A 12,214-nucleotide genomic window follows, 5' to 3' on the forward strand; every position below is an offset into this window, starting at 1 on the left:
TAACATAACAGCGCAGGCTACGGGACAGAATCAAACAACGCTGAGGAGGCAGCGCACGGCACCAAGGGGGTAGTAATGACAGCTGTGCTGCGTCCCATTACGAAGGAAAGTCCCACCTCCGGGACGGTCTCACGGTATCAGGGGACACATTTTATAAGTGTTTAGTTCTGTGTTTGCAAGGAGCATAATGAAAAGAGGCACCTTTTCCTTTTGCATCCTTTGTGCTGCACAAGCTGGCTCTTTCAGCTACAAACACCTTGGGGGGGGGGTTAAAGGTTCCTTTTCAACTTGCTCCAATCAGGCTTCGGCCTACACTGTGTTCCTCTGCTCCTCCTGCTGTCCCTGGGCTCTAACACCGCTAGTTGGTGCCTGGAAGTGCTGGCTGCACAGTTAACACTTGCTGCCGTGTTATTGGGTTTCAGTAACGTCAGCTGATTCCCAGCTGTGTATCTGGCAAAACAAATCTGCTCCTTCTGCTGTCCCTGGGCTCTAACACCGCTAGTTGGTGCCTGGAAGTGCTGTCCGCATAGTCAACAGTCGCTCCTCTGTTATTGGGGTTCAGTAACGTCAGCTGTTCCCCAGCTGTGTGTGCGGCAATACCTCCAATCTGCTCCTCCTGCTGTCCCTGGGCTCTAACACCGCTAGTTGGTGCCTAGAAGTGCTGTCCGCACAGTCAACAGTCGCTCCTCTGTTATTGGGGTTCAGTAACGTCTGCTGTTCCCCAGCTGTGTGTGCGGCAATACCTCCAATCTGCTCCTCCTGCTGTCCCTGGGCTCTAACACCGCCAGTTGGTGCCTGGAAGTGCTGTCCGCACACTCAACAGTCGCTCCTCTGTTATTGGGGTTCAGTAACGTCAGCTGCTCCCCAGCTGTGTATCCGGCAACGTGTCATGCGACCGCCACGCTGGCACAACTAAAATTTAAGGGAACCTGAAAGGCGTTTGATACTGAAAGAGCCACCTTGTGCAGCAGTAATGCTGCACAAGGAAAAGGTGCCTCTTTTCGTTGTGCTCCTTGCACACGCTGAACCTAACACTTATGAAATGTGTCTCCTCACACCGTAAAACCGTCCCGGAGGTGGGACTTTCCTTTGTAATGTGACGCTGCACAGCCGTCATTCCTACCCCCTTGGTGCCCTGCGCCGCCTCCTCAGCGTTGTTTGATTCTGTCACGGAGCCTGCGCTGCAATGTTATCCCTTGGCCAGGCGCACTTAGCGCTGCCCGTCTTCTGACATCATTTGTTGTCAGGCTGGCTGCGCCTGTGCGGACGCGCTGCCCGAGATCCCGCCTCGCAGTGTCTTCTGATTTAATCACACTGCGGGCCTGGGATCCATGGGCATGCGCAGTGCATATCTTCACCTCCGCCTCTCACTCACCTCCCTTCGCCTTCTTCAGACTTTGCACCGTCAACTGATCCCTAATAGCATGCCACGGCCGTGACGCCGCACAGTCTGAAGAAGACGGAGGGAGGGGAGTGAGAAGCGAGGATATGCACTGCGCATGCCCATGGATCCCAGGCCCGCAGTGGGATTACATTAGACGACACTGCGAGGCGGGATCTCGGGCAGCGCGGCCGCACAGGCGCAGCCAGTCTGACACCAAATGATGTCAGAAGACGGGCAGCACAAAATGCGCCTGGCCAAGGGATAACATAACAGCGCAGGCTCCGGGACAGAATCAAACAACGCTGAGGAGGCGGCGCACGGCGCCAAGGGGGTAAGAATGACGGCTGTGCTGCGTCACATTACGAAGGAAAGTCCCACCTCCGGGACGGTTTTACGGTGTGAGGGGACACATTGCAGAAGTGTCTAGTTCAGCGTTTGCAAGGAGCATAATTAAAAGAGCCAGCTTTTCCTTTTGCAGCATTAGTGCTGTACAAGATGGCTCTTTCAGCAACAAACGCCTGGGGGGGGGGTTAAAGGTTCCCTTTCAACTTGCTCCAGTGCAGGCTTCGGCCTACACTCTGCTCCTCCTGCTGACCCTGGGCTCTAACACCGCCAGTTGGTGCCCAGAAGTGCTGGCTGCACAGAGAAAAACACCCGCCAATGTGTCAGTGGGGTTCAGCAACGTCAGCTGTTCCCCTGCTGTGTAGCCGGCAACGTTTCCTGCAAACACCACGCAGACACAACAGACCTAAAACTGCCTCCAGTGCAGGCTTCGGCCTACACTCTGCTCCTCCTGCTGACCCCGGGGTCTAACACCGCCAGTTGGGGCCCAGAAGTGCTGGCTGCACAGAGAAAAACACCCGCCAATGTGTCAGTGGGGTTCAGCAACGCCAGCTGTTCCCCTGCTGTGTAGCCGGCATCGTGTCATGCTAACTCCACGCAGACACAACTGAAATTGAAGGGAACCTGTCCCCCCCCCCCAGGCGTTTGTATGTATAACAGCCACCTTGTACAGCAGTAATGCTGCATTTGTACAAGGTGGCTCATTAAGTTAAACAGCTTTAAGATCAAACAAGCGTCTAAATAATTATCAATAAATAACCTACAATTTCTTATTCCAGATACCAGAGGATAAAATACAGTATTTATTTATATAACTCTAAAAGCCATGAAACAGCCACAAACAGATATACACAAAAATACCACACAACCGTGCACTCTAAAGTACCCCTAAATCTAGATGTCCTATAATGATTTCTACCTGTCAGTGGAGGTTGGCACCCTACACATTGATACGAGAATGGCGCCCCCACTCACCGTCGGCTTGCCCTGTGGCTCCTCAAGTCAGCCCTAATTATAGTGTTTCAGACAGGCCGGCATCTATACATGACAGGAAATTGTATAGGACAAAAAAAGGATTCAGACCTTAGTTGAAGGGCCAAATTAAGGGTGCTGTACACGGACATAAACAATGGTGCAATAAAACCATGCATAAAAGTGCATATGAAAAAAACTAAATGTGACAATGCTAATGCTGTCCACTGCTGATAATCACCTGCCGGCTTTTAGAGTTATATAAATAAATACTGTATTTTATCCTCTGGTATCTGGAATAAGAAATTGTAGGTTATTTATTGATAATTATTTAGTCCCCTGAGACCATTAAAACGTCCCTGAGGTGTGACTTTCCTTTGTAATGACACGCAGCAACCCCCTTGGTAGCGCTGCCCGTCTTCTCACATCATTGTTTGGCTGGCTGCGCCTCTACGGCCGCCCTGCCCGACAACGCCCCTCGGTGTCTTATTTATGTAGACTGCGAGGGTGTGATTGACGGGCATGAGCAGTGCATATCTTCGCCTGTCACTCATCTCCTTCCGCCTTCTTCAGACTGTGCGGCTTCATGGCCGTGGCATGCCATAAGGGATCAGCTGACGCCGCACAGTCTGCAGCAGGTGTAAGGACACGAGTGAGAGGCGAACATATGTACTGCGCCAGGCCATGAATCCCAGCGCCGCAGTGTGAAACACTGTAAAGACACTGCGGGACTGGGATTCATGGTCATCGCGAACCGCACCGGCCGACATGAAATGATGTCGGAAGACGGGCAGCGCTAACAGCGCATGGCCAAGGGATAACACGACAGCGCAGACTCCTGTACAGCAAAATGCGACACTCAGGAGGCCGCTCCAAGCACCAAGGTGGTTTTTTTCACAGCTGTGCTGCGTCTCATTAAGTAGGAAACTCCCGCCTCCAAGACAGTTTGACTGTATAAAGGGCTAAATGTTATACGTGTTTCATTCAGCGTGTGCAAGGTGCAAAATTAAAAGAGCAACCTTTGACTTGTGCAGCATTACTGCTGCACAACGTGGCTCTTCTAGTTTGTAACACCTGAGGGGGGAGGGGTTAAAGGTTACCTTTAAAATTGGTTCAATTAGGCTTCAGCCTACACTCTGCTCCTCCTGCAGACCCTGGGCTCTAACACCGCCAGTTGGTGCCCGGAAGTGCTAGCTGCACAGAGAAAAACACCCGCCAATGTTTCAGTGGGGTTCAGCAACGCCAGCTGTTCCCCTGCTGTGTAGCCGGCATCGTGTCCTGCAAAAGCCACGCAGACACAAAGCTGCCGCCAGTGCAGGCTTCGGCCTACACTCTGCTCCTCTGCTCCTCCTGCTGACCCTGGGCTCTAACACCGCCAGTTGGTGCCCGGAAGTGCTGGCTGCACAGGGAAAAACACCCGCCAATGTGTCAGTGGGGTTCAGCTATGCCAGCTGTTCCCCCGCTGTGTAGCCGGCAACGTGTCCTGCAAACGCCACGCAGACACAAAGCTGCCGCCAGTGCAGGCTTCGGCCTACACTCTGCTCTTCTGCTCCTCCTGTTGACCCTGGGCTCTAACACCACCAGTTGGTGCCCGGAGGTGCTGGCTGCACAGAGAAAAACACCCGCCAATGTGTCAGTGGGGTTCAGCAACGCCAGCTGTTCCCCTGCTGTGTAGCCGGCATCGTGTCCTGCAAACGCCACGCAGACACAACTGACCTCCAAATGCCTCCAGTGCAGGCTTCGGCCTACACTCTTCTCCCCCTGCTGACCCTTTGCTCCAACACCGCTAGTTGGGGCTCTAGGAAGACAATCTTGAATAGGTCCCCATCCTGGTTCCAGTACCATCAGCTGGTTCCTGGTACAGCCTTTGGCTAAGGTGCCTCCTTCTGGGTATCCGAGTTCCACCAACGTCAGGTGGTCCTTGGTAGTGCTTTCAGGCACGGGTACCTCCTGCTTAGTAACCGGGTTCCAGTAACGTCAGCTGGTCCTCGGTAGTTCCATTGGCTCTTGGACCTTCGGCTACCCATCCGGGTTCCAGTACCGTCAGCTGGTTCTCGGCAGTGTCTTTTGCTCTTGTACCTTCTGCTCCCCATCCTGGTTCCAGTACCGTTAGCTGGTTCCAGGTAGAGCCTTTGGCTAAGGTGCCTCCTTCTGGTTATCTGAGTTCCACCAACGTCAGGTGGTCCTTGGTAGTGCTTTCAGGCACGGGTACCTCCTGCTTAGTAACCGGGTTCCAGTAACGTCAGCTGGTCCTCGGTAGTTCCATTGGCTCTTGGACATTCGGCTACCCATCCGGGTTCCAGTACCGTCAGCTGGTTCTCGGCAGTGTCTTTTGCTCTTGTACCTTCTGCTCCCCATCCTGGTTCCAGTACCGTTAGCTGGTTCCGGGTAGAGCCTTTGGCTAAGGTGCCTCCTTCTGGGTATCCGAGTTCCACCAACGTCAGGTGGTCCTTGGTAGTGCTTTCTGGCACGGGTACCTCCTGCTTAGTTACCGGGTTCCAGTAACGTCAGCTGGTCCTCGTAGTTCCATTGGCTCTTGGACCTTCAGGTAGCCATCCGAGTTCCAGTTCCATCAGCTGGTTCTCGGCATTTTCTCAGCCTTCTTGTACCTTCTGCTACATTTCCAAGTTCAAGACCCTAAAGACGACGACCCGGAAGACCACCCCTAAGATGACGACGACACCAGAGACTACAACCACTGAGATGACGACGACCCCGGAGACGACGACATGGAAGACCGAGAAGCAGAAGAACAAGAGGCTGCAGAACAAAGAGCAGAAGAACATTAAGCATAACACTAAATATCAGAGCAAAAGATATTATCTAAATTATAAGTAGAAGAAGACTAAGCAGTGTATGGGGGTGAGTCCGTTCCTCCTCGTGGTGCCCCTGGATAAAGCCTGATGCTGCTAGCCAAACTGAACACGGACAAATGTAACTGTTTTGTGACAGGCAGAACGGAAGGTGTAATCTTCAAACTTTTATAGATAACAACTACGGGAATGCCTGTCACAAATAAGAATATGATGAAGAAGTAGAATATGAAGAAGATAATAGTTGAATAAAAAGAATATGAAGAATGTAACAAAAAAAAAATAGGTAGAAGATGAAGAAGATGATGAATAAGGTGAAGAAGAAGTTGATGTCAAAGATGCTGATGATGATGAAGACGAAAGTGTGGGAGAAGTAAAAAAAAAGGTGAAGGGCGTGGAAGTAGTGACACATCAATATCTGACAAAATAAAAAAATTCTTAACATAGTCAATATCTTGGTAACTCCGAACATCTTAAAAAAAAATAAAATTCCTGCTATTCTATTTGATTGGGCTAAACCTCTATGCCTTTAATGTCTCTGCCACCTCCCCCAATACATCCTACATTATTCTTAGTTGTTTTCCTTCATGTAGAATGAACCTACAAGGAAAGAAAGGGTTTATTTTAATTCCGATATTTTCGTCCCATTGACTTGCATTGGTATCGGGTATCGGTATCGGCGAGATCCGATATTTTGCCGGTATCGGCCGATACTTTCCGATACCGATACTTTTCGATATCAGAAGGTATCGCTCAACACTAGTTAGGTTGTATTTCCTGATCAGGGCCTCTTTTATGGCCTCATTGTTCCCATCTAGCTCTGGTGGGAGGCTAGCAAAAACTTCCAGGGCTTTGCCTCTCAACCCTGGGGTTATATCCTGTGCCCACTGCTCACGAGGTAGATGGTACTGCCTGCAGGTTTTTTCAAACCCCGAAGGAAAGTATGCAAGTCCGTATCCTTCTCCATCACAGGGAAGTTTTCCAGACGTGGTCTCCTTGGTTTTATGTCCTGGGAGGGAGTTATCTGAGGACTGACACCCCGCTCTATTTGAGCCATCAGAACCTGGAAAGCTCTGTCCTCCCAGCGTTCTGCAGCCTCTCTCCTCCAGGTCCTGGCGTTCTGCAGCCTCTCTCTCAGCCCGGTTCCGGCGTTCTGCAGCCTCTCTCTCAGTCTGTCGGTCCTGTAGAATAAGCCGCATGTGCAGATTCGGATCACTTGTTCCCAGCCATTGTAAGTCCATTTGTAAAGTACAGTCCATAGGCTCCTCAGCACTGGCATTTCCATCAGTCATCTCCGGTGCAAGAGCTGGCATTGCTGGGTCTCTCTGAGGTGAACTATCTCCTTGCCCAGATGCTCCAGCACTTTGCTCTATGTCCTGCTCGACCAAGGCGCGTATCAGCAGCTCCCTGGATCTGTCGGCCGTCTCTATTCCTCTCTGCTCACAGAAGCCGGTCAGAGACTCTTTGCTTTGATTCTTGTACTGGGCTGCCATATCGATGAACAGCCTTTGCCAAATAAAATATAGAAAAACGGGGAGGGGAAACTTTGCAAGTATGTCTAAGTAAGCACTGAGTTGAACCTTGTAGAACTGGTGCACTCCTCGCAAGGATACCAAGTTGAACCTTGTAGAACTGGTGCACTCCTCGCAAGGATACCAATTCTTTAGTACAGGGAATAATTGCTTAAACCATGCACTAATGCCCTAATAGAAATAATTCTATCCCATCGCTCTGCCAATTGTCACGGATCCCTCCTCCGTGGTGTAACTAATTCGTCACGTAACCACTCTCAGCACGTGACTTGGGTTGTGCCTGCTAGGGTTAATCTATCTCCCCACTCTCAGTCCAGCATTCAGCCTCTGTCCTATGCTGTAATGGGAGCATAAATCACACACCGACCCAGGCCACACACCCGCTCATACACGCTGCCACCACTCACCGAATACACGGGCGATGAGTCCCGGAAATATTAATACTAATAATGTCTACCACTCATACGGCTCACATACCTTAGGCTATGGATTCTTTTAGAACATTCAAGGTTCAACATGTTAAACTTTTATGCTTTAATACAAGAAAGGTTCAGTGCTTACAGTAAGAAAAAGTTATAAAAATATGATAATAAAAAGAGATACAACTTATGCAAAACAGTATAAAATAAAGAGGAGAAACTTACAGAAATTATCTAACTGGTAGGTTCTTTCTGCTCCCTGAGGGTAGGATGAATGTAGATTGGATCACACCAGCTCGGCTGCCATTATGTGAACACGTTTCTCTGTATACAGGTCTAATTTATAGTTTTGGTCTGGAGGTCAGGTTTCTAGACCAGCCCCTCAGGTTAATATAATTGCTTGGTTTTTTGATTGGACCACAGCCGCACCCCCAATGAATATATTATTTTCTCTTGAGATCCTTTGTGTAAAAGCTCCCACAGAGATACTATCAGGCCGTAATTAACGTCTCTCTTCTAAGAGCTAGGAGGTGACAAATGTTAACTTTCTTCTAGGCTTCCAGCAGGACCCCCAGGCGAGATTGTTGACAGAAATTTTACTTGTCCCAGGAAAATACATATTAACACCTGGGTGCGAACCTTGTTGTGAATTCCGTTCTCGGCCTCCCTCCTGTGGTCATGAGTGGTACTTTGTGAGTTCTGTTCTTGGGCTCCCTCTGGTGGCTTTGAGTGCTACGGCTGGTCTGTAGCTGGACTCCAGCTGCCTCGTTTCCTGCTAGGCTTGCTGCCTATTTAACTCCACTTGGACCTTTACTTGTTGCCTGCTGTCGTTGTATTCAGTACTGGTTCAGATCTCTCTGGGACTTCCCTTGTGACCTGTCTCCTCGTGGAGAAGCTAAGTTCATGCTAGTCTATTTTTGCTCATTGCTATTTGAAAATGTTTCTCAGTATATGATGAGTTCAGTCCAGCTTGCTTATATGCTATTCGATTGCTAGCTGGAAGCTCTGGGGTGCGGAGTTGTGCCCCTCACATCGTGAGTCGGTGTGGGGGTCTTTTTGTATTCTCTGCATGGATAATTTTTGTAGTATTTTATACTGACCGCACAGATTCCTTGCTATCTTCTGACTATTTAGTTATTAACGGGCCTCATTTGCTAAAACCTGTTTTCATTTCTATGTTTGTGTTTTCCTCTTAACTCACCGTTATTATTTGTGGGGGCTGCTCTCACTTTGGGGAAAATTTATCTGAGGCAAGTGAGGCTTTGTTTCTCTCTAGGAGTAGCTAGTTTCTCAGGCTGTGCAGAGGCGTCTAGGCCGAGTTAGGAATGCTCCACGGCTGCCTATAGTGTGTTTTGATAGAATCCCCAGAGCTTGTCCTATGTTTTGGTTTACCTATCAGGTCAGTTCATGTGTTCCTACCACCAGGACCATAACAGTACAGCAGGCCCGTAAAGTGTTAATGCATCGCAAAAGAGGGATAAGAGAAGCTCTGAGTTTTTTTTTTTTCCTCTGCAGTGTGTTTAGCCTCTCTCCTCCCCTTAATCTCTGGGTGGTTCAGGACTCAGCTGCAGATATGGACATTCAAGGTCTGTCCTCTTGTGTGGATCAGCTCGCTACAAGGATACAAAGCATTCAGGATTATGTAATTCACAGTCCTATGTCAGAACCTAAAATACCAATTCCTGAGCTGTTCTCTGGAGATAGGTCTAGGTTTTTGAATTTTAAAAATAATTGCAAATTGTTTCTTTCTCTGAGACCTCGTTCCTCTGGTGACCCTGCTCAGCAAGTTAAAATTATTATTTCTTTGTTACGTGGTGACCCTCAGGATTGGGCATTCTCCCTGGCGCCAGGAGATCCTGCATTGCTAAATGTGGATGCGTTTTTTCTGGCGCTTGGATTGCTTTATGAGGAACCTAATCTAGTGGACCAGGCAGAAAAGATTTTGCTGGCTCTCTCTCAGGGTCAGGATGAAGCAGAGGTTTACTGTCAGAAGTTTAGGAAGCGGTCTGTGCTCACTCAGTGGAATGAGTGTGCCCTGGCAGCGATTTTCAGAAAGGGTCTTTCTGAAGTCCTTAAGGATGTTATGGTGGGGTTCCCCATGCCTGCGGGTCTGAATAAGTCAATGTCTATGGCCATTCAGATTGATCGGCGTTTGCGGGAGCGCAAACCTGTGCACCATCTGGCGGTGTTTTCTGAACAGAAGCCTGAGTCTATGCAATGTGACAGGATTCTGACCAGAATTGAATGGCAAAATCACAGACGTCAGAATGGGTTGTGCTTTTACTGTGGTGACTCCACTCATGTTATCTCTGACTGTTCTAAGCACACAAAAAGGTTCGCTAAGTCTGTCACCATTGGTACTGTACAGCCTAAATTCATTTTGTCTGTTACTTTGATTTGCTCTCTATCATCCTACTCTGTTATGGCTTTTGTGGATTCAGGCGCTGCCCTGAATTTGATGGATTTGTCATTTGCCAGGCGCTGTGGTTTTATCTTGGAGCCATTGCAATTCCCTATTCCACTAAATGAATTGATGCTACGCCATTGGCCAAGAATAAGCCTCAGTACTGGACTCAAGTGACTATGTGCATGACTCCTGCACATCAGGAGGTTATTCGCTTTCTGGTGTTACATAATTTGCATGATGTTGTCGTGTTGGGTCTGCCATGGCTGTAGGTTCATAATCCAGTCCTGGATTGGAAAGCAATGTCTGTGTCAAGTTGGGGTTGTCAAGGGGTACATGGCGATGTTCCTTTGGTGTCAATTGCTTCATCCACTCCTTCTGAAGTCCCTGAATTTTTGTCGGATTACCAGGATGTATTTGTGAGCCCAAATCCAGTGCCCTACCTCCTCATAGGGATTGTGATTGTGCTATAAATTTGATTCCTGGTAGTAAGTTCCCTAAGGGTCGACTTTTTAATTTATCTGTACCAGAACATACCGCTATGCGGACTTATATAAAGGAGTCTTTGGAGAAAGGGCATATTCGTCCGTCCTCGTCACCTTTGGGTGCAGGGTTCTTTTTTGTGGCCAAGAAGGATGGTTCTCTGAGACCCTGTATAGATTATCGCCTTCTAAATAAAATCACGGTCAAATTTCAGTACCCTTTGCCTCTGCTGTCCGATCTGTTTGCTCAGATTAGGGGGGCTAGTTGGTTCACCAAGATAGATCTTCGAGGAGCTTATAATCTTGTGCGTATAAAGCAGGGCGATGAATGGAAAACAGCATTTAATACGCCCGAAGGTCATTTTGAGTACTTGGTGATGCCTTTTGGGCTTTCTAATGCCCCTTCCGTGTTTCAGTCCTTCATGCACGACATCTTCCGAGAGTATCTGGATAGATTTATGATTGTGTACCTGGATGATATTTTGGTCTTTTCTGATGATTGGGAGTCTCATGTGAAGCAGGTCAGGATGGTGTTTCAGGTCCTGCGTGCCAATGCCTTGTTTGTGAAGGGCTCTAAATGTCTTTTTGGAGTCCAGAAGGTTTCCTTTTTGGGCTTTATTTTTTCCCCTTCTACTATCGAGATGGATCCAGTTAAAGTCCAGTCCATCTATGACTGGACTCAACCTACATCGGTGAAGAGTCTTCAGAAGTTCTTGGGCTTTGCTAATTTTTACCGTCGCTTCATCACTAATTTTTCTAGTGTGGTTAAACCTTTGACGGATTTGACTAGAAAGGGTGCTGATGTGACGAATTGGTCTTCTGCGGCCGTTGAGGCCTTTCAGGAGCTGAAACGTCGGTTTTCTTCGGCTCCTGTCTTGCGTCAGCCTGATGTCTCTCTTCCCTTTCAGGTCGAGGTTAATGCTTCTGAGATTGGAGCAGGGGCTGTCTTGTCACAGAGAAGCTCTGATGGCTCGGTGATGAGACCATGTGCTTTCTTTTCTAGAAAGTTTTCGCCTGCCGAGCGGAATTATGATGTTGGTAATCGGGAGTTGTTGGCAATGAAGTGGGCATTCGAGGAGTGGCGACATTGGCTTGAGGGAGCCAAGCATCGCGTGGTGGTCTTGACGGATCACAAGAATTTGATTTATCTCGAGTCTGCCAAGCGGTTAAAACCTAGACAAGCTCGTTGGTCGCTGTTTTTCTCCCGTTTTGATTTCGTGGTTTCGTACCTTCCGGGCTCAAAGAATGTGAAGGCTGATGCCCTTTCTAGGAGTTTTGTGCCTGACTCTCCGGGAGTTTCTGAGCCGGCTGGTATCCTCAGAGAGGGGGTGATTTTGTCTGCCATCTCCCCTGATTTGCGGCAGGTGCTGCAGGAATTTCAGGCCGATAGACCTGACCGTTGTCCACCGGAGAGACTGTTTGTCCCGGATAGATGGACCAGTAGAGTTATTTCCGAGGTTCATTCTTCTGTGTTGGCGGGTCATCCTGGGATTTTTGGTACCAGGGATCTGGTGGCCAGGTCCTTTTGGTGGCCTTCCTTGTCGCGGGATGTGCGTTCCTTTGTGCAGTCCCGTGGGATTTGTGCTCGGGCCAAGCCTTGCTGTTCTCGTGCCAGTGGATTGCTTTTGCCTTTGCCTGTCCCGAAGAGGCCTTGGACGCATATTTCCATGGATTTTATTTCGGATCTTCCAGTCTCTCAGAGGATGTCTGTCATCTGGGTGGTTTGTGATCGTTTTTCTAAAATGGTCCATTTGGTGCCCTTGCCTAAGTTGCCCTCCTCCTCTGATTTGGTTCCGCTGTTTTTTTTCAGAATGTGGTTCGTTTGCATGGTATTCCGGAGAACATTGTGTCTGACAGAGGATCCCA

This window comes from Ranitomeya variabilis, chromosome 2 (genome assembly GCF_051348905.1).
Source record: "Ranitomeya variabilis isolate aRanVar5 chromosome 2, aRanVar5.hap1, whole genome shotgun sequence".
Lineage (NCBI taxonomy): Eukaryota > Metazoa > Chordata > Amphibia > Anura > Dendrobatidae > Ranitomeya > Ranitomeya variabilis.